This window comes from Haematobia irritans, chromosome 2, assembly GCF_050003625.1.
Source record: "Haematobia irritans isolate KBUSLIRL chromosome 2, ASM5000362v1, whole genome shotgun sequence".
Taxonomy (NCBI): domain Eukaryota; kingdom Metazoa; phylum Arthropoda; class Insecta; order Diptera; family Muscidae; genus Haematobia; species Haematobia irritans.
This window is the reverse complement of record NC_134398.1, coordinates 204,375,928-204,399,147: the sequence shown is the minus strand read 5'-3', so window position 1 is coordinate 204,399,147 and position 23,220 is coordinate 204,375,928. Positions and strand designations below refer to the sequence as shown.

General features: G+C 34.2%; 1 protein-coding gene across 4 annotated transcripts in view; it reads right to left on the bottom strand.

The window, feature by feature from the left end:
• The window catches only part of Pgant5 (polypeptide N-acetylgalactosaminyltransferase 5), a 186,222-nt gene extending 163,365 nt beyond the window's left edge, over positions 1-22,857 (bottom strand). The window contains exons 1-2 of one of the 4 annotated variants that reach the window (XM_075297278.1): positions 22,738-22,857; positions 21,437-21,626 (exon numbers count right to left, since the gene is read on the bottom strand). The gene's annotated coding sequence lies outside the window, so the exon portion shown is untranslated. Of the gene's footprint in view, positions 1-21,436; positions 21,627-22,630 lie in introns of all 4 variants that reach the window. The other 3 variants (XM_075297281.1, XM_075297276.1, XM_075297277.1) reach the window with 3 other exon arrangements.
• Positions 22,858-23,220: the final 363 nt, after the last annotated feature.

The following is a 23,220-nucleotide window of genomic DNA, read 5'->3' as shown; positions in this document are numbered from 1 at the left end:
AAACATTTTTGTATAACTGTTATACAACACTTCTAAGATTTTTTCATTTTATTATCATTTGGCTATGAATAAAAACTGATTTTATTTGTTAAAATAGTTATTTGGTTGTATTCCATCATCAATATTTAGAATTCACAAATCTTATAATGAACTCGCATTCAAATTATATACAACGTATATAAAATTTTGTCTTTATCCTTATCAATCATCGTCGGTGAGTGTTTAATCAAATCTAGGTTAGGTCACTATTTAGCTGAAGTGATTATGATATTAATAGAAAATCGTAAATGATATAAAACTAGGGATTTTTTTAATTTCGATTTTAATTTGATTATTATACTGTTATACAAACTGTTATACAAAGTTTTTTGGAGCGTAAACTTTAAATTCGAACATTTTTCAAATGTTTGAAATTTATTCGGAACAAAATTATAACGTACAGATCAATCGAAGTATTGTCCATCGCTGGGAGCTACCATGGTGCAATGGTTAGTTATCATACACAGGGACATGAATTCAATACCAGTTTCTACCAAACACCAAAATGTTTTTCAACGATGGATTATCCCCTCTCAGTAACGCGATGACATTTTTGGGTTTTTTAAAGCTTCTCTAAGTGGTTTCGCCGCAGTTTGGAACGCCGTTCAGTTTGGAACGCCTTTGTCATTGAACGAAAACATCACTGTGATATCACAATGGACTGAATAGTCTAAGTAAGCCTAAAAATATCGGGCTGCCACAATGCCTACACTAACCTATTGATCATCGCTACTTATTCCCATCATTCTGACAACATACGGATTTTAATAGCCAGGACATGAATCATCGATCGGAAAAATTCATATTCAGCAAGAGCAATGTCTGAGCTATGGGGTAGGACTTTAGGCGTTTCCAAATAAATTGGCACTGATTTTACAAATGGAGACATTTATTCTGGTCATATGAATGTAAATGAAGCGGAAGATATATGTGGCAGCTATACTCGTATCTATATCGAAACCAATTTCTTCCAAAATCAATGGGGTTCTATTATGCGACCTACATGGCTAGACCGACTTAAGGGCCGGTCCGGAGCATTATTGCCAACGGAACCATGTGTCAATTTCGTCTCCTTGTGAATGTTGCAGACATATGCACTAACTTATAATCCACAGTGTAGCGCAGGGTATTATTACAAACTGTTATACAAAAAAAGTTATAACAGAAAAGTCAAAAATCCCAGTTTCGTACGAAGACCAAAAAGCTTTCTAATCTCTTTTTAGCAATTCTGATCTATTTCTGAGGGTTTCACAATTTCTCTAAATAATTTCACACCTACCCAACAAAAATTAAATTCGAAATACTGAAATAGCTTGACATCTGAAGAACTAATACGAAATCAATCCAGCCCATATAAAATTCATTGCTTTCGAGCCATTGGAGCACCACTTTCGGATCCAAAAGTAATATATTCATTGCTTTTTGGACTACGCTTTGTTTGCTGGGTAATGTTCGTACTCGACCATAAAAAGCATATGCCTTATCATTGAACTAAATGTAGAATTGGGAAGACGATGTTACAAGTGTTATATTTCTTTTTACAAACTTTTTTTAGTGTTCATCTTTGCCTCTTCTTTGGATTTTTACAAGATTTTCACACCTTTGTTGATCTTCTTTTAACGTTTTTTTCAATATTTACTTCTCCTTTTTGTGTCATATTATTCACTCACCGTGTTAAATCAATAGAAATTTGCCGAGTCAGCAATATTGTAAGTGTATAACACATTTTCCCAAAACCCATCATTCCATGAACGAAGTATGACCCATATGGAAAATATTCAACAAAAAACACTTTTCAACATTGTCATCATTCTTTGAATAACAGGGCACATCATCGTTTCCCATAGGACTGCAAAGTCGTCGAGGAAGAACATTAGCAGAGAATGCTAAGTGGTCGACGTTCATCTTAAAATTTATCGTTGTAAAGTTGAACAAGAGAGAGATTATATGTTTAAGGCCATGGGTTTCTTTTTTTTTTGTTTTGGTCCAATGGTATTTGGCTCTTTGGTTAAAAGTTCAATAGAAACTTTCCCAAGTGTTTTTTGTTCATAGTTTTTTGGTATTTTCAGAAGGAAGTATTATTTTCCCATCAAATTCCTTTGATTGAATATCTCAAGAGCGTACTCGTATAAAGCGTGTAAATGTGCAACAATTTTACAAATATTGAATTGAAAATTCTGATGAAATTATTACACAAAATGTTTGGGGGGCAGGGGATTGTTTTGTCTTTTGCCAAAGTTTTCCAAAAGATGCCGCAAGGAATAGGGGGTCATTTAAAAAGTTTGCAAGTCCCGCAAGAACTACAGGGTGAACATTGAAATGATATCTTCAAAAGGAAATACACCTCACGCAAAGAATTGTGTTACACAAGTTTTTTACAACATTTTCTTTAAAAATAAAATTTTGACAAATTTTCTATAGAAATAAAATTTTGACAAAATTTTCTATAGAAATAAAATTTTGAACAAATTTTCTATAGAAATAAAATTTTGACAAAATATTCTATAGAACTAAAATTTTTACAAAATCTTCTATAGAAATAAAATGTTGACAAAATTTTCTATGGAAATAAAATTTTGACAACATTTTCTATAGAATTTGACAATTTTGACAAAATTTTCTATAGAAATAAAATTTTGACAAAATTTTCTATAGAAATAAAATTTTGAACAAATTTTCTATAGAAATAAAATTTTGACAAAATATTCTATAGAACTAAAATTTTCACAAAATCTTCTATAGAAATAAAATGTTGACAAAATTTTCTATAGAAATAAAAATTTGACAAAAATTTTCTTTAAAAATAAAATTTTGACAAAATTTTCTATAGAAATAAAATTTTGACAAAATTTTTTATAGAAATAAAATTTTTACAAAATTTTCTATAGAAATAAAATTTTGACAAAATTTTCTATAGAAATAAAATACTGACAAAAATTTCTTTAGTAATACAATTTTGACAAAATTTTCTATAGAAATAAAATTTCGAACAAATTTTCTATAGAATAGGGGGTCATTTAAAAAGTTTGCAAGTCCCGCAAGAAATACAGGGTGAACGTTGAAATAATATCTTCAAAAGGAAATACACCTCACGCAAAGAATTGTGTTACACAAGTTTTTTTACAACATTTTCTTTAAAAATAAAATTTTGACAAATTTTCTATAGAAATAAAATTTTGACAAAATTTTCTATAGAAATAAAATTTTGACAAAATTTTCTATAGAAATAAAATTTTGACAAAATTTTCTATAGAAATAAAATTTTCACATAATTTTCTATAGAAATAAAAATTTGACAAAATTTTCTTTAAAAATAAAATTTTGACAAAATTTTCTATAGAAATAAAATTTTGACAAAATTTTTTATAGAAATAAAATTTTTACAAAATTTTCTATAGAAATAAAATTTTGACAAAATTTTCTATAGAAATAAAATTTTGACAAAATTTTCTATAGATATAAAATTTTGACAAAATTGTCTATAGAAATACAATTTTGACAAAATTTTCTATAGAAATACAATTTTGACAAAATTTTCTATAGAAATAAAATTTGACAAAATTTTCTATAGAAATAAAATTTTGACAAAATTTTCTATAGAAATAAAATTTTGACAAAATTTTCTGTAGAAATAAAATTTTGACAAAATTTTCTATAGAAATAAAATTTTGACAAAATTTTCTATAGAAATAAAATTTTGACAAAATTTTCTATAGAAATAAAATTTTGACAAAATATTCTATAGAAATAATATTTTGACAAAATTTTCTATAGAAATAAAATTTTTGTCTATAAAAATAAAATGTTGACAAAATTTTCTATAGAAATAAAATTTTGACAAAATTTTCTATAGAAATAAAATTTTGAGAAAATTTTCTATAGAAATAAAATTTTGACAGAATTTTCTATAGAAATAAAATTTTGACAAAATTTTCTATAGAAATAAAATTTTGACAAAATTTTCTATAGAAATAATATTTTGACCAAAATTTTCTATAGATATAAAATTTTGACAAAATTGTCTATAGAAATACAATTTTGACAAAATTTTCTATAGAAATACAATTTTGACAAAATTTTCTATAGAAATAAAATTTTGACAAAATTTTCTATAGAAATAAAATTTTGACAAAATTTTCTATAGAAATAAAATTTTGACAAAATTTTCTATAGAAATAAAATTTTGACAAAATTTTCTATAGAAATAAAACTTTGACAAAATTTTCTATAGAAATAAAATTTTGAAAAAATTTTCTATAGAAATACAATTTTGACAAAATTTTCTATAGAAATAAAATTTTGACAAAATTTTCTATAGAAATAAAATTTTGACAAAATTTTCTATAGAAAAATTTTGACAAAATTTTCTATAGAAAAATTTTGACAAAATTTTCTATAGAAAAATTTTGACAAAATTTTCTATAGAAATAAAATTTTGACAAAATTTTCTATAGAAATAAAATTTTCACAAAATTTTCTATAGAAATAAAATTTTGACAAAATTTTCTATAGAAATAAAATTTTGACAAAATTTTCTATAGAAATAAAACTTTGACAAAATTTTCTATAGAAATAAAATTTTGAAAAAATTTTCTATAGAAATACAATTTTGACAAAATTTTCTATAGAAATAAAATTTTGACAAAATTTTCTATAGAAATAAAATTTTGACAAAATTTTCTATAGAAAAATTTTGACAAAATTTTCTATAGAAAAATTTTGACAAAATTTTCTATAGAAATAAAATTTTGACAAAATTTTCTATAGAAATAAAATTTTAACAAATTTTCTATAGATATAAAACTTTGACAAAATTTTCTATAGGAATAAAATTTTGACAAAAGTTCTATAGCAATAAAATTTTCACAAAATTTTCTACAGACATAAAATTTTGACAAAATTTTCTATAGAAATAAAATTTTAACAAAATTCTCTATAGAAATAAAATTTTGACAAAATTTTCTACAGAAATAAAATGTTGAACAATAAAATGAACTGCCACTGGAATAAATCTGTCAGCTTTCAGATGAGCGGTTTAGAAAGTATAGCAACTTTAATTTGGTTGCAATACATATCACATATATCCATATAAAGTGCATTACATCCACTGGCTAAAATTTTGAAATATCCAAAAATTCAATGACAGACCAGAAATCCCACAAATACTCTTTGTCTTTGGCAGTACTTACATTAGATTGTCTGTGAAAGCAATTCAATGCTTGTTGCACTTGTTCTCAACAGTAAAAGCGGTAGTGGATAACATAAACTACTAGAGGATGAAACTTCAACAGAGCATATCTAAACACCCCGGGAGGAGTTTTCATGGATTGTCGAAAAGATGTTGAAAAAAATATCTACAAATACGACATAACCCAAAACTTACTCCCATAGAACATGATGAAGTACCTTAGGCTGGATACTATTAGATAGTAGTCCATACATATGGGGCAGTTAATGAAGTGTTTGATGAAATATTTTACTCTAGTTTACTATATTTCAAACAGAACTTAAATGTGAATTACATATATAAAATATTTATTGTAATTTTAAATTAACTTTAATAGAAGTTGTTTATATAAAATGTCTTTAGCTTGAAGAGGACTTATATTTAGCCCCACTTCGCTTTTTTTGGAAAGGACAAAGGTATGCAAGATTTGTTTTAAGGAAATATTCATTAAACTGTGATTTCGCATCTTTGGAATAATAAAAATTGTAAATACTTAAATAATGCCAATTATTGGTCGTAAATGTTTTCATGCAATGTCCCATATCGAACTCCTGACATTTATTCTTCTTCTATTTGTTCTTCTTACATGCCAAAATATTAAGACTTAACATAAAATCCCCTATGGGGGATCATCTGATGTAGCATAGATGAGGACTAACTGGCTGTTTATCATTTTTACCTGGGAAGATGTGTAGACATGAATGCTTTCAAAATTGCCTTAGAATTATTTCTTGTTTTATGGTAAAAAATTATTTTTTTTTTCATTTTTGGGGGCATGACGCTGGGTGCTTGTATACCATTGAGAAAATCTAACGGATTACATTGCAATACAACAGGCAACAGGAGATATGTAATACATTCCCATAAACCTGAAGATTGCATACAATTGAGAGCAAGAGACAAACAGTTAACAATTGTTTATGGGAAGTTGACAGAGAGATACTTCTAATTTATAAACTTGAGCATTGCAGTGTTTGAGAGTAATATAAAAAACTACAATTGAGAGCAAGAGACAAACAGTTATCAAATGTATCATAAACATATCAAATGCAATTACGTTTATAAGGGATTGCCATAAGCGATTTAATATAACTAACGAGAGCAAAAGAGTTCAAAATGTTTGTTATTGTAAATAATACATCAGAGAGAACAAGAGAACGAAACTGTGGAATGAAACTACGTTAGTATGTGGCAATCATGAGGAAAGGTAAAATAAATTTCTCTAATATAATGCAGTTTTTGTCTGCGTTTCTCTCAAATATCATACATCGCCGTGACACAGTTCTGTTCTCTGACGGAAAATAGGAAAATAGGGTGTAGAACCTACTTTGTAATAACAAATGTTTATAGATATTTTCATTCTATTAAATTTGAAATTACAATTGCCGATGCTTCTATAACCAATTTATCACAGCACTTCAACCGCTACGCCGTAAATACCAAAACGCTGCGGTCATTGTGCGACATATATACGATTGACATTTGTTTCCTTTGCAGAAAAGATTTTGACCATCCCCTTTCAGTCCTATGGGCATATATTTTTCTTAAATAACCACATTTTAATATTTCACACTGTGCAATATATGCAAATTTAATTATTTCCTTTTAAAATTCAATTAAAATATCCCAAAATGAATTTTGGTATTGCTATCATGAATGAATAGATAGATGGTTGACAAATTGTTCCGGTTACACAAATCCACAAATGCCTACCAATCTACCACCCCACCGCATAGTTCAAACGAATTTGAATGACAATTGCATATAGACCGTTTTTTTTTTTTTTGTTTTTGTTCCAATTTGAAAAATTGGTTTGGCTCACACATCAGATTTATATGCCATTAGATAGTGAGACACCAATAGAGTGTAACCCTTCACCACCACATTCCAAAATGACATGACACTCCTCTGTCTGTGGTGAAATTCAGCTTTTGGTTGAAGCAAAAATAAAAATTTACATTGGTGGAAAAATGCAATAAAAAAAATACGGCAAGAACAATAACGAAACCAGAATGTCCGTACTCCAACATGATATCATGTCTCATTCATGTTTGTTGGTCTGCTGAAATGCTTGTTGAGAAGTTTTAGTTGTGTTCAATAGAATTTTTTTTTTTGCTGAAAACCGGAAAATAGAATGAATTTATTTCCAGTTTGATGTAAAACCGCAACAGACTATTCATGAACAAAAAAAAAAACAAAAGACAAAAGAACTGGTGCAACAAGACAAACTCAAAAAACAGCTAAAGAGAATGTAAAACCTGAAGTTGATTTTAGCACGTACTTCTGTAGGCGGAAGACATATATTTGCTGATTTGGAATAGACAACAAGAAAAAAAACAAATGTTTAAAATTCAATTATGACATGTTTATTGCTCAGCTCAAAAGACCTAACGGTTGGTGCTACAATATCAAAGTGCTATTAACACAGACACTGAAATATTTTGATATGATTTCAATTAAGTCTCAATTTTCATGTTATGTTAACCCGTAAGATAGCACATTAAAGTATACATTTATCCTCCTTAGCCCTAGCAATAGTAGAATCTGGAAAAGGCGAAAATCCCCAGGTAAATGCTATAACGCACATTTAATTTTGTCATTATTTAGAGTTTTGGGTTCTCGGTAGGTGAATCGATTAGGTACCCCACGAAAAGATCAACGAGTTCATCTTAAGGTAGGCTTCGTGGACAACTCTAGTGTTCCAATCTGCCAGCTGACAGATCTATCGTAAAGCTAGACATTTTTGAGATTATAAATATTCAGAACTTTTTGAGATATGAGCGCTATTTATGTTGTTTACAGCAACTTAACCAAATTTGACGTTGAGCGCTTAGTGATCGAAAGCTTATCGCCTATCCTAGGGTTAAAAGATTCATCTCGCCCAAAAAATGGAATTAAATCGTGAACAAATTCGTGCGATTATTTTTTAAAATTTTTGACGTGAATAAATTCGTAACAACTCTCTTAGCGATGAATCTCCGTCAAGATCCAATGTTTATCGATGGTATGGTAAATTAAAACGAGGTCGTAGTTTACTCCAAGACAAATTTCATGAAGGTCGTCAAAATCAGTTGTTGTTCCGGAAATCATTGACGCTATGCGCCAACTGATATTGCAAGATCGTCAAGTGGCCTATCGTGACATTGAAACAACCTTAGGCATTAGTGGGACCTGCATACATTCCCAGCAAAATAATTTGGAAGTTCTTCTAAGGCACAACTTTGCGTTAGGTTAGGTACATAAGCGTAGGAAGGCCTCTGGGGAGGGGGCTTAGACCCCCCAGAAAAATGTTAGCCCCCCCCAGAATTTGAAACTCTATTTATGATTTTCCATTTTTCAATAAATGTCAATAGTTTTTTTAATTTTTATGAAAATTAAACAAGTATATACAATCGCACAAATTTCCGCTAAAGACTTTTATGAACAATCGAATTACTTGGGTTGTGGTAGCAGTTGCCGATGGCAATGTTTGAAGTCAGATATTTATGAAATAAAGCTGTGGTTGAACTTATGATTGATTTAGTTTAGTCAATTTAATTAAAAAAATAGTAGTTGATATTAAAACTATTCTTTCATAAATTAATATCTTAATAATGCTGCGAAAAAGCGTTGCCAAAAAAGTAGTGAAAATGTTCTTTTTGGGTCTAGAAGTGGTGCAAAATTGACGGAGAAGCAATGAATGTAATATGAGCTTGTCATAGGACAAATGTCCACCGTTTCAACAGCCGTTGTAATGAATTTGCATCACTTCTTAAGGTGAGATCCGAATTCAGTGTTTTGAATGTGAATTAAAAATTTGTTTCCCAAATAAATCATTTTTATATTGTTTTTATGATTTTTAATGCAGTCTGACGCTTGTTTGAAACGTTTTTCCTGGAATGATTTCCAAAATTATCGATTTTTCTATAATGGATTTAGCAGTTTTGTGGCAAAATTTGAATAATGTGTACCAATTTATTTATTCTTACTCTTTTTTTAAACTATTTTAAAAAAAAGAAAACAAAAAATTACACATTAAAATATGAAAAAAATTAAGTAAAAAACTTCCTGTGTAGTTAAAATAATTGAGGACATTTTTGGAAGTACTTTTAAAGTTGTTTCTTTAGAACAACTCACAATTTTTTTTCTGGGAAAAGTGTGGAACTATTTGTAGTTGCTTTATTATAAATTGTTTGTCGAGTTATTTTGATGTCTAATTTTTTATTCAATTTTATGAAATAAAACATTAATTGAACCTATAAGTTCAGTCTATAAATTTTAGCTAGGGGGGCTATAGCCCCCCCTAGGAAAATTGTCTAGCTACGCTAATGGTTAGGTATAGTGGCAGCCCGATATTTCAGGCTCACTTAGACTATTCAGTCCATTGTGATACCACAGTGGTGAACTTCTCGCGTATCACTGAGTGTAGCCCGATTCTATGTTAAACTCAATGACAAGAGAACTTCTTTTTATAGCCGAGTCCGAATGGCGTTCCAAAACTCGGAAATATCACCAGCATTACTCAATCCCACGGCGGCGGGTTCTACGCACCGGATTGACCCGATGGATACCAGCTATCGGCCAGCGGCTGCCACCTCAGTGTACGTGTTGTCTCGTCCGTTTTTTCGTGTTGGAGAAGGTGCATCCCGGGGAGCCTTCTCCGCCTGCTTTTGGTCCGAGCCGGGATAGAGGAAAACCCCGGACCATGGTACTGTGCCGTCTGCCGAAATCGAATTCACCATCGCTCGGTTTCGGTGAGGTGTAACCTGTGCATGGAATGGGTGCACTTCCGGAACTGCTCCGGCCTAACATCGCTGCGGGAGTATAGTCAAACTGACTTCGTGGCAGGATGCTGTGCCAATGACAGCAGCAGTGGGTCATCTGATTATGTGACCCCACCGACTTCTCCCGCACAACAATATTCTCCGCCGCAGCATCTTACACCGAATATTGTTGTACCAGTTCCGGAGAGTGCATCATTTTTGCAATTTAATTGCAACGGGCTCCGTGGTAAGATTAGTGAGATCGTAGACTTTATGAATCGGAAAAGGATAAGGGTCGCGGCGATCCAGGAAACAAAGCTGAATCCCACCTGCAGCCTACGACATTGTGATGGGTACAATGTCCTACGGAAGGATCGCACAAGAAATGGAGGTAGTGGCCTGGCTTTCATATTACACCGTTCCGTGCAGTATAGACCTATCACGCTTGTGCTAGACACTAATGACCCGTACATGGAATGTATGGGGGTAGCAGTTAAGTGTGGGGCTGCCGAGATAGAGCTATACAATGTGTACATACCGCCGGTTGGTAGCTGTGCTCCTGGTTATAGCCCAAACATTGAGTGGTTGTTGAGCGGGCATAACCGATTGGTTCTAGGAGATTTTAATGCCCACCATGAACTTTGGCATTCTCTCCTGGGTAATGACCAGAGGGGCATAGCTTTGGCAGAGCAGATAGACGACTCCACATTTTGCACGGTGAACGAAGAGGCCCCCACGAGAATTATGGGTGACTGCAGCAGTTCGCCAGATTTATCGTTAGCATCGCCTGGTCTGATAAATGACGTCTCCTGGCAACCCGTCATTTCATTGGGTTCGGACCACCTCCCCATAATTCTCACCATCAACCGACCCTCCGATTTCATAACCTCTGAACGCCGGACGTTTATTAATCAAAAGAAAGCCAACTGGGAAGGCTTCAGAGAATACACCGATCGCCGCTTCAGTGAGCTCCCGTCCCCCTCACATGTTCATGTTGCCCAGAGGGAGTTCCGGGACATCATCAACGCAGCAGCCGCTCGCTTCATACCCGCTGGTCGAATTGCCCAGGTGAGGCCCAACTTCCCAGCCGAAGCGGCGGGACTCGCAGACGAGCGTGATGAACGCCGTCGTGCTAACCCTGCTGATCCTAGAATCAGAGAACTAAATCTAGAGATTAGTAAGATAGTCGACGAGCACAAGCGGAACACTTGGTTAGAGCACCTAAACCAATGTAACTTAGGAACAGGAACTGGTAAATTGTGGTCAACAGTTAGAGCCCTCTCGAACCCCTCCACAAGGGATGATGGGATTTCAGTCACATTTGGCGACGTGACTGTGACTGATCCGAAGAGGTGCGCCAAATACTTCAACCGACAGTTTGTCGAGCATCCCGAGAGTGATAGAGCGAAAAGGAGAGCCACCCGTCGTGTACGTGGTCTCCGAGCCGATGACACACCACAATTTACTGCAACCGAAGTTACCAATGTCATCAACAGCGCGAAACCATCTAAGGCGCTGGGCCCTGACGGAATTTCAATGCTAATGCTAAAGCATCTGGGAATACTGGGAGTTGAGTACCTGACCAGACTCCTCAATTTGTCTTTGGAATCACACATTATACCCGATGTCTGGAAAATGGGAAGGGTGATTCCACTACTGAAACCGGGCAAAGATTCAAGCAAAGGTGAATCGTACAGACCGATATCTCTTCTTTCGCCAGTAGCCAAGACACTTGAGGCATTACTCCTCCCCAGCCTTGTGGAGAATTTTCCAGCTGCCCACCATCAACATGGATTCCGTAAGGTACATAGTACGACAACAGCCTTACATGCCATTTCGACACATATTAATAAGGGACTTAACCAGCCCAGGCCGTGTCACAGGACGGTCCTCGTGGCGCTTGACCTATCGAAAGCATTCGATACGGTCAACCATGCCACACTATTTGAGGACATCGAGAATACGTCCCTACCGGCAGGAGCGAAGCGTTGGGTGCTGAATTATATGTGTGGACGCCAGTCGTACGTGGAATTCAGGGACAGAAAGTCAAGACCGCGTAGAGTTAAACAGGGAGTTCCCCAAGGTGGGGTGATATCTCCGGCACTGTTTAACCTCTACATGTCCTCGATTCCACCCCCTCCTGACGGCGTCGAGATTGTATCATATGCGGATGACTGTACAATCTTGGCATCTGGGCCCAATGTTGATGACATTTGCGATCGGTTGAACGTCTACATAGCTAATCTTACCAGTTATTTCACTGCGAGAAACTTGAGGATATCCCCCACCAAATCCTCAGCCACACTATTTACTACATGGACGGCAGAAGTGCGCAGGCAGTTGAATATCAGAGTCGATGGAGTAATAATTCCGACCATTCTTGGGGTCACATTCGACAGCCTTTTTAGGTCATCTGCCCATGCCACTGCAATTTGTAATAAGCTCCGTGGTAGAAACAAGGTCCTCAAGTCACTAGCCGGCAGTACTTGGGGTGCGGACAAAGAAACCTTGCTAACTACTTATAAGGCAATTGGCCGGTCAGTGGTAAACTATGCAGCGCCAGTGTGGACACCGCAGACCAGTGATACGCAGTGGAATAACATACAAACCTGCCAGAACGCTGCTCTTAGAACTGCGACTGGGTGTCTCCGCAGCACACCCCTGGATCACCTTTATGTGGAGACAAAGATCATCCCTGTGCGAAGACACAACTACATGTTGTCAAAGCAGTATCTCCTGGGTTGTTATCGCAGTAATCATCCAAACCACCATCTTATGGATACACAACCACCACCCAGGAACGTAAGGGTTGATATACATAATCTAGAGCGCGAGATCCAGCGCTATAAAAGAGAGCCTCTAGATCAAGCAGCGTACCAGGCAGGTTTGAACAGGATTCATGAGGATACTGTAGCTGAAGCGGTGAGAAGCTACAAGGTTAATCCTGTTCTTGGAGTCCGACCACCGCCCATAGCACCGGAGGAAAGAGACCTCCCACGGCAGACTAGGGTAGTTTTGGCCCAATTAAGATCAGGCAAGTGCAGCCGCCTCAATTCCTACTTATCGGTGATTGATAGCAGCGTAGCTGACGTTTGTCCAATTTGAAACCAAGGGCCACACGACACGCGTCATCTTTTCTCTTGCCCAGCCAAACCAACCCGACTTACCACCAGATCACTCTAGACACACCCCATCTTAGTCGCAGAGTTCCTTGATCTGCCAACAAGCTGATGTACCAAGCGTATAACATGAAATGGATGAGATCACAATAAACTGTTACAACAACAACAACAACAACCAGCATTACTGAGGTGGGATAATCCACCGCTGAAAAACTATATGGTCGAAACTGGGTTTGAACCCACACTGAAAAAAATATTGTCGAGAGGTCAAAGATTTCATGTCTTTAAAATACGAATACAAATTTTGCTTAGCGTAGAAGACGCATTTCTCTAAAATAAAATTATTTTCCTTGTCCAAAAGTCGATAAACTTTTCAATGAAGTCATATAGTCCTTATAATTAAGTGATTTGACTTAAAAATGGGTATCTTAACATGAAAGAAAAAATTTATATGCTAAGGTCAACTTGACTTTAATAATTCAGAAAAATTCTTTAAATTTAATGAAATTGTCTTTAAATAGTTGTCTTTTTGCATCTTGACTACAAAGCAAAAAATCGTTCAAATATAGGACATGTTTTTCAAAACTTTATTTTAAAGAAGTTTTTTACTTGAAACATAGTATAATTTCTACTGGAAGTCGAGTCCTAATTTGGAAAATAAAGTTGCCGTTAACTCGTTTTTAAAGGACTTTGATAGCATATGAAGAAAAAAAGCTGAGAAAGCGAAAAATTAAAATTTGTTTCCTAGAAGCAAGTACACAAAACCTAAATTTAAAAGAGAATTGTGTCTTAAAAGTATCCTTACTTGTATTCTCCGCTTCTTTGGCTCGGAATCAATACCAAATTTTTTAAAGTAAAAACAAACTCTTTGGAACCGGGTATGCTTTTTTTTCTGTGCACGCCACTGTGGATGCAAGGCGGGCATGCTAACCATTGCACCACGGTGGCTCCCAAAGCACAACTTTAAAAGCACTTCCAAAATGTCGTCCCAAATATGTTCTCTATTTTAACTACACAGATCCAGTTCTTATCATATGGCGCCAGAATCTCCTTATACATGGCGCAGCATTTTCTGTGGGAGGATCTTGGTTCTTCCCAAATAAAAAAAATCTAATAATAATATTAAAGGTAGAAATCAATTGCAATTGTTTGTCACTTTGAGTATGGAACATTTACCCTATATATGCCATACCTTTTTTAATTATAGCTGCCAGACACAATTCTTACAAAATCATTCACAATAGTGAGAGGGCAAAACACACAAGCCACCCCGTTTGACAATCTTCTTATGTACATATTATATGTACGTTGTACACAATTGACACCTAGGGCTTACGGCACGGCACATTCCAAAGTGAGAGAACAAAAGACAATTTACCTGTTACCTAGGTGGAGAGACAAAGACAAGGCATTATAAAGAACAGGTTGTTCATAAAAAGCCGCTCAACACACAAGTTGAGATGCAACGAAGACCACAAAAAAATATACATATTTGTTGTTACTTCAAGGGGGATCTCTGGGATGAAGGGTAAACAAACAACACATGCCACAAAACAAACATAAGATATACATACGAGTACATGATGACTGCCTAGATATTTAAATGTCAAAATAAGTGATTTTCTCTCAAAAGAAACTCATCAAGTAGTTGAGTGGCCACATACAATTAAATCATTTTCAAAGAAGGAGGCGATAACACATATTTAGTATACATAATAATGCACAAATATTAAATATTGACATGGTATGTTATGTGATGTGATATCAGTTGAATTATTATCAAAATGATTTCAAACCTTTTCCGATTCCTGTAAACTGGTGTCTTATTTACCCACTGTTAACTTTCGCAGTTATCTCATCGGTTAGTGTAAACACCCCCACTACGACATCTATAGCTGCTATGAGAAGAGAAATGTAGTATTATCTTTGCTAGCACACTCACAAAAAGACATAGAGCGAAGCGTAAAGAACAAATAACGTAACAATGATGAATGTTCTCAATAAACGTCATTGGGTGAGAAGCGCATATTGGATTTACGATTATAGAACAAAGCCAAAGAGATGACAAGGTAGCTTTCAAAAATACAATCAGTTTAAATAAGATTGCAACATTTCATCACCGCAAACAAATTCATCAAAGCATTTGTAATCAACAAAGTCAATTTTTGAAATAGAAATGAAAAAACAAAACAATGTTTAATTGGAAAATAAAACCTTGTTCAAGAGAGGACATAATGGGGACAACAAATGACACAGAGAAAAAACTGAAAATCAGAGAAAATATATTTTTAAACTTCTGAAAAAAATTGTCTAAACTCGCACATAATTTTTTTATATATTTTTAAATTTGAATTCTTTACAATGAAATTCAAAATTTTGGATTTTTTCGTTTTGTTTGTTATTGTTGGCTTCTCTTCAATCGTTATTGTTTTTTTTATCTCAGCTTAAAGCCATGCATTGACTAAACTACAAGTGTAGCTTAACCAACAGAGGAAAAGTATGCTTGTCAAATTTATTTGGGCAAAGCCCTATAGACTGCAAGATGGTTGGATGTACAGCTGTTTCGGAATTACCACATTCCTCATCAGCATCCTCTACTTGCAGCAAAACTATCAACCAATTATCAGAATAAATTCGGGTAATTCACTCAACCCAAAGTGATTTTTTTGGATTTTTAAAATTACAAACAATTACAAATTTATATATTTTTTATAACAGTTAAAAATGAAGTCGTATCTGCTAATTGTTAAATACAGTGAAACCTCTTCAACTCGGACACTCTGAAAACCGGACACCTCCCAAACATGGAGAGTTGCCTGGGGACGTTTGCTATACTAACACATTAAAATTAATATCTCATGTCTGGACGCCACTCTAAAGTGGACAAAATTTACGCGACGGTGGGTTCCAACTTTCAGAGATTTCACTGTATATATATATATATAGCGATAAAATATATCCTCTGAAGTACAAAACCAAGAATTACTTCATTTGCACTTCAACAACCAACTGTTGAGCCACCTCTGTTTTTTCGGGGGTTGCCTTTTATACTTCGAGATTAGAGGACAAAAATAAGTATTAATAATCGATAATCGCTTTATTCTATTTGAAAATATTCCCCATTAAGATCTATACACTTTTGCATTCGATTAAAACAATTGTCAAAGCATTTTTTCCTCTCTGATTGAGGTATCACCAAACCGTGAATTCTGAACGCATCAATCGCTTCTTCAGGTATCCAAAAACGTTGACCTCTTATTTTATTTTTTACGTACAGTATATAATTCGGTGCCATGTCAGGAATATACGGCGGATGACCTATCAACTCGATGTTTTGAGTGCTCAAAAGGGCAGTTGTTTCAGCCAATGGGTTAGAGCTCGCATTCTTGTGGTGAAGAGTTATTTGTCTTCGGCGGTTGGTTTTCCTGATTTCTTGGAAGAAAAGTAGTAAATAAATGTTTCGTACCACTCAGAATTTATTGTTCTACATTGTTCCAGTGGTACGATTCCGAAAAAAAACATTTGCTAGGATGTGCTTCGTTCACGATCAACTTGTGTTGGATTTGTCTCATCTTGCAACACATAACAGTCGACTGTTATTAATTTCGGGCTCATTCGCGTGAATCCACGATTCATCACCTGTCACCATGACATAGACGCGATCGTATTGTTGGAACATTTCTTTTGACAAATCGACACGAGCCTGTTATTGAGCGATTGACAAAACGCGAACAAATTTTTTTGACGGTTATGCAATAATGATTGTATGGTGGTCCCACTTACTAATGTCTAGGTTAAGTTAGGTTAGATAACCTCACTAATGTCTAAGGGTGTATCAATTTCACGATAGGTCACATGAAGATCTTGCAATATAAATGTCAAGTTTAACGATAGAGTTGTCAGTAGGCAATTTCAACATTATGTTTGTCCAATCCGAAATATCCGAAAGAGGCAACCCTTGCAGAAACATTAAAAATAGAAAATACGCCATTATCTATACTTAGCTAAGTTCTCCAATTTATACGATTTAAATGGATTTAAGAATTCAAATATATTTGTAGAAGCTTTTATTTATAACATAAAATATAAAATACAAAGAACAAGATACTCCAAAAACTGCATGAGTCACATTTTAAATCGTAGCGATTATAGTTTTTTTTTTGTTTTACATCTACTATGCTTCCTGGAAACCCATTTCTGTTAGAACTTGACTCTGACATTTGAAATATTTATTAATTATATACTTTGTGGAAAATATTTCCAACTGATAAGAAAACATCAATCTACATGAAATGAGCATCTTGCTATGAACAGAAGGGAAAACATCTCTCTTACAAATAATTTAGACTTGATAAGACGCATATAAACTTTGGGAATTCCGTATGAAAATGTGATAAGAAGACAAAACGAATACACATCTGATAGAAATACACCCAATAAAAAATTTAATACTTGAAATTAAATGTTCTATGCAATATTCTATGCAAATATAAGAAAATGGACAATCGCGACCGACATAGTAGCATGGTGTAGACTGACTTGGACCCAATAATTTGAATAATAACTAACATGATCTTGTCATGGACAAAAGATTTTGGATAAAAAACATATGAATCATTATTTCCTACCCATCTCGAAATTATATAAAAAATAAGGCTTGCCTTTTTATATTGGTAATACTTTCACCGAAAAATATTTGTAACGCCATTAAAAAAAAATTTAATGACCTACTAACTTCAATAGAAGTTTGCTCCAAAAACCTGTCGTCATCAACCAACCATGCAAATCTTGTGTGAAGCCGGTTGCATATTTTTATTATATTGTGTATAATAAAATGTATTCAAATTTATACGAATCCGTTGAAATTCATTCGAGTGTATTAACCTTTATTTTTTTGTATTATATGGATGAAACCAGTTTTAGAAAATAACATGATATATCCAAATCAAATATATGAAGCGCGTGAAAAATTCATTAACAAATGTCATCTGAGTGATGCTTTGCAAACTATAAATGACGGAGAAATGTAAGAAGTATGCTGTATGGACTACAAAGTGAATTAGGCAGATGATTAGCACAACAAATCCCTAAATATGCTCATCCAGAAAACGCGTACAAGTATTGAGCTATAAGATATGAGTGCATTTAGATTCATAAACACACAGTCCTATAATGTGACGATTAACAAGTCAATGAAAATCTCCCACTTGTTATTTGGGACCTATTTTTTCAGCTCATGAAGACTGTAACAAGGCTGAATAAATTTTCCTTGAGTGTAATGCTCATCGAAGAAAATGAGAAAGTTTATCTTTACATTTCAAAGACATGATACATGAGTGTCAATCTTCAAGCAATAGCAACACACCTTAACAATCAGTATGCTTGGCAACATCAACAACAATAAGACGAATGACCGACTAAATGAATGAGAAAACATTCACAAATAACAAATTTCAGTTGTAAGAATTAGAAAATTTGAAGCAAACCCGCAGTTCTCAAACAAAACATAGCATATCTGTTATGTTGCTGCCACAATAAAGCCTACAACAAATTCAATTGAATTGAATGTAAATAAGAAAGTGTATTTTAAGGGGGCGTATATACACACTCACACACACACCCATTTTCATATATAAAGAGGGGATCATAGAGATGTAAGACGACAATAGAAAACTATCCACAAAGTAGGGTTTTTGTTTATCAAAGCCAAAGGGAGAGTGAGAGAGAATACAGAGCGTAAGTAAAAGATTTATGACAGCCAACTACGACATTGGCGACCGTTGGCAATGTGCAATTGTGATCAAAGAGATAATGTGAAAACCGGTTCAAGTGGTTATAATTACATTTAATTCACTGATTTTGTGGTCATAAGAGTAGATAGATATGTGAGAGAGATACAATTATTAGAATAGAGATTTCAACAAATATGCACAGTGATCAGAAATTTAAAAAATAATATGAAAAAAAAAAAAAAATAAATAATCTAAAGAAAATGCATTGGGGTACTATTGGGACAAAATTGTTCACATTGAATTAGTGGCCTTCGGCAGGACAGTGGAAGTGCGTTAGTCGCAGTACTCCAATTCTATAAATAAACCGGACTGAAAGTAGGGAAGTTACACCAAACATGAAGCTATAAAAAAGTAAAACGAAATTTTCAAGGCGAAAATCAAACATAGTATCGTTCTTGAAGGTAGGATGTTAATTGATATGAGGATGGTAAAAATGTACCCTTAGGTTAGGTTAGGTTATGTGGCAGCCCGATGTATCAGGCTCACTTAGACTATTCAGTCCATTGTGATACCACAGTGGTGAACTTCTCTCTTATCACTGAGTGCTGCCCGATTCCATGTTAAGCTCAATGACAAGGGACCTCCTTTTTATAGCCGAGTCCGAACGGCGTTCCACATTGCAGTGAAACCACTTAGAGAAGCTTTGTAACCCTCAGAAATGTCACCAGCATTACTGAGGTGGGATAATCCACCGCTGAAAAACTTTTTGGTGTTCGGTCGTAGCAGGAATCGAACCCACGACCTTGTGCATGCAAGGCGGGCATGCTAACCATTGCACCACGGTGTACCCTTGATTTAAAATTTTTTGTTAATCCGTTTAAGTAAATTTCAATAAAAAAAGCTGTATCGTATGTAGTTTACTATCTCTTGCCATCAAACCAGGAAGTTTTCATCCTCAAAAACTCCAATTTAAACCGAATCCTCCCCAGACTTTTAGAGAGATTTCCAGCTGCCAACCATAAACATGGATTCCGGAAAGTACATAGCACCACAATAGTTGTGCAAGCGAGTTCAGCATATATAAATGGAGGACTCAGTCAGCCCTAGCCGTGTCATAGTACGATTCCCGTGGAGCTTGACATATCGAAGGTATATGATTCAAGACCATCGAACAGTCTGGCAGTATAGTTACTCCCGGTCGGGCCTTGAATTCTGAATTCTCTGTGCGGGCCCCAGTCGTATGTGGAATTTGGGGATTAGAAGCAAAGACCTACCTCTTCCTGGCGGCGTTGGGATTGCGGACGACTGTACAATCATAATCCATTGTTGATGACATTTGCGATCGATTAAACGACTAACTTGCTAATCTTAGCAGTTGTTTCACTGCAAGAAATTTGAGGATATCTGCCTCCAAAATCCTCAGCCACTCTATTCACTACATGGACGGCAGAGGTATGCAGGCAATTGAATGTCATAGTCAATGACGAAAGTCAAGTGCCCCTACAATTTCTCCGCGGTAGAAACAAGGTCCTCAAGTCCCTTACATGTAGCACTTGGGGTGCAGAAAAAAACCTCGTTGACTTATAACACGGAAAAAATATTTGTTGTCTTCAATCACGAAATTAATTGATCCGATTAATTATTGAATAAAATAAATGATAGTATCATTCACCAAAGTCAATTAAAATTTTTTATTGATACTATTAATTTTTGTGATTGATTTTTGTTTCAATTAAAATATTTGTTGAAACAATTAAATTGTTAATTGAATTTTTTTAATTCAATTCAAATTTGAATAAAAAAATGGAAGATATTTTTTTCTGTCAAGGTCGGTCAATGGTAAACTATGCAGCGCCACTGTGGACACCTCAGACAAGCAGTGGAATTACACAGAGGCCTGCCAGAACGCTGTCCTTAAAGCAGAGAGACAGGATGTCTCCGTGGATCACTTTAAGTGGAGACCAAGATCATTATCACAATGGACTGAATAGTCTAAGTGAGCCTGAATCTTAATCGGGCTGCCACTTTAACCTAAGATCATCCCGGTGTACAGTCACAACTATATGTTATGTTGTCAAAGTAGTACCTCCCACGGTAGACTAAGGAAACTTTGGCCCAACGAAAAGCAGCCTAGGGCAGTTGCTACTTATCAGTGATTGGTAACAGCGTAGCTGACATGTATCCCATCTGTAATCAATGGTCACACAACACGCATTACCTTTTCGCTTGCCCACTCAAACCTACTCGCCTCACTACTAGATTATTCTGGACGCATTTCATCTTTGTGGATAACATACAAGCTGATGTACCACAAAACATCGAACGAAATGGAATATTTTGTTCGCAAAAATGCTAATGTTTTTAAAATTTCAGTCTATTAGCGGCTTGTAGTGCTACTTAACAGATTTGGAAAATCCCCAATTATTACAATGTCGTTCTCATTCATAAAAAAACAAAATTTGCAAGTTGTAAGGTTGATGATTTTTATTATTATTATTTTTTCACAATTGAACTCTTTTAACTTTCATATTAACTACTACACTGTGCAATAAAAATAGAATATTATTAACTTACCTGAGTGTTGTATTCTGCAACAGCAACAATGGCACTCGTAAATCTGCCTCTAATAATTTTTATATTGATAAGTTCTATGGTGATGATCGCAATGTCTTTGCCTAATAGCAATAATAAAAAATTATACAGTTTTTTTAATGTATATTTTAAGTTTATTATAGTATTTTATGGATTCATTTTTTAACAAAACCTGAAAGAAAACGAAACACTTAAATCACAACCGACACGACCGAAACCGGAAAACATTAGGTAAATAAATGATAGATAAGACAGAATAACCAAAGTAATATAAATTGTTGAAGAATATTTCGATGGATTCCAAGGAAAAAATTTTAGATTTTCCAAAAAATTGCGCAAATAACGACATTTTGATTACAATTGTTTTGTGTTTGTCGAGGGGGGAGTATATACGATCTCTTATATTGTTCTCTCTCTCATTAATATTTTCTTGCCGGCCGATGGGGGATATAAACTGTCACAATTACAAGATTACCATGAGGAATGCGTTACTAAATCACATTAATTTGATTACTTTCGTGTATCTTTTTTATTTAAATTGGGGTTATTAAGTACCGGACACATTCACAGACTTGTTTATCCAATTACAATAACAATGTATACAGTGGTTAGCAGAGGCCAGATCTAAACAATTCATTCAGCATAGGTGATATAGTACATAGATTTCATTCGAAAAAGATTGACAATTAACATTTTTTTTGCTTAATAATTATTATTTTATTTGGTTTTTGGTGAATTTCATGTACATAGCATTTGGATTAAAACGTTGTTGTTTTTATTTTCAATTTACACAACTCAACAATAGAAACAATAGCAGCTATATAAAGAACATCAGCTCGATTTTTTGTTTTGTTTTACTAGGTTTGCAGCAGCTCCCCCATCATCACAATTCACCATTACACTGTACACTGTGGTTGCTGCTGCTAGCTTCACCAAAAAATCAGGTATCGGCAAAATTGTTAAGCTTTGACTTTTTTATTTGTTTAACAAACACCAATATCTTTTTTATTAATTATTCTCGATTGTCAATGCTGATGTGTTGATTATAATCTCAATTTTACCATTACACGTCACGCTTAATCAACAATTTACATTTTATATTTCTTATTGGTGGGGACTTTTCTGCATCCCTTTCCACTTGGGGAAATTATGTGTTACTACCATTGAATCACATACATACACAGGAGAAACCTAATTGCGCTAATTGAATGAATAACAATCGTCACTTCACATTTCATGCGTTTTCGTATTTATTAACATTTATTTAGCGATATTAAATTTACTTTGCTAAAATCTCAATTGTTGATAATTTCCTTCTTTAAAACTCAAGCGGTTTTTGTGGAACAAATCGAATTCCGGCGTCCGAGTCAATACGTGTAACTTCAACGACGACACAATAAAAACAGCACACAACCAAGTTTCATAGGTGTTACGGCGTTAGTACATTGCTGGCGGCATAAAGTGGTAGAACAGGTTTTGGCATAAGCCTAAATATATTCATTGGCGTATAGCGTTCGTATTAATTCTACGCAGAGGAATATTGGGTGAGTTCGTAGAGATTTTTATTTAAAAAAATTTAATTTTATGAAGAAATATAGCATATAAAATAGTTATATTTTATATGCTAAAAAAATAATAAAGTTATATATTATAGAAAAAGTGCATATTTTTAAAATATAAAAGGAAAATACTAACTTCATTAAAGGCCGGTACACTGTTCGGTTTTCGCGTTGAAACTTCATACAAAACCAAAAAATGCGAAAAAT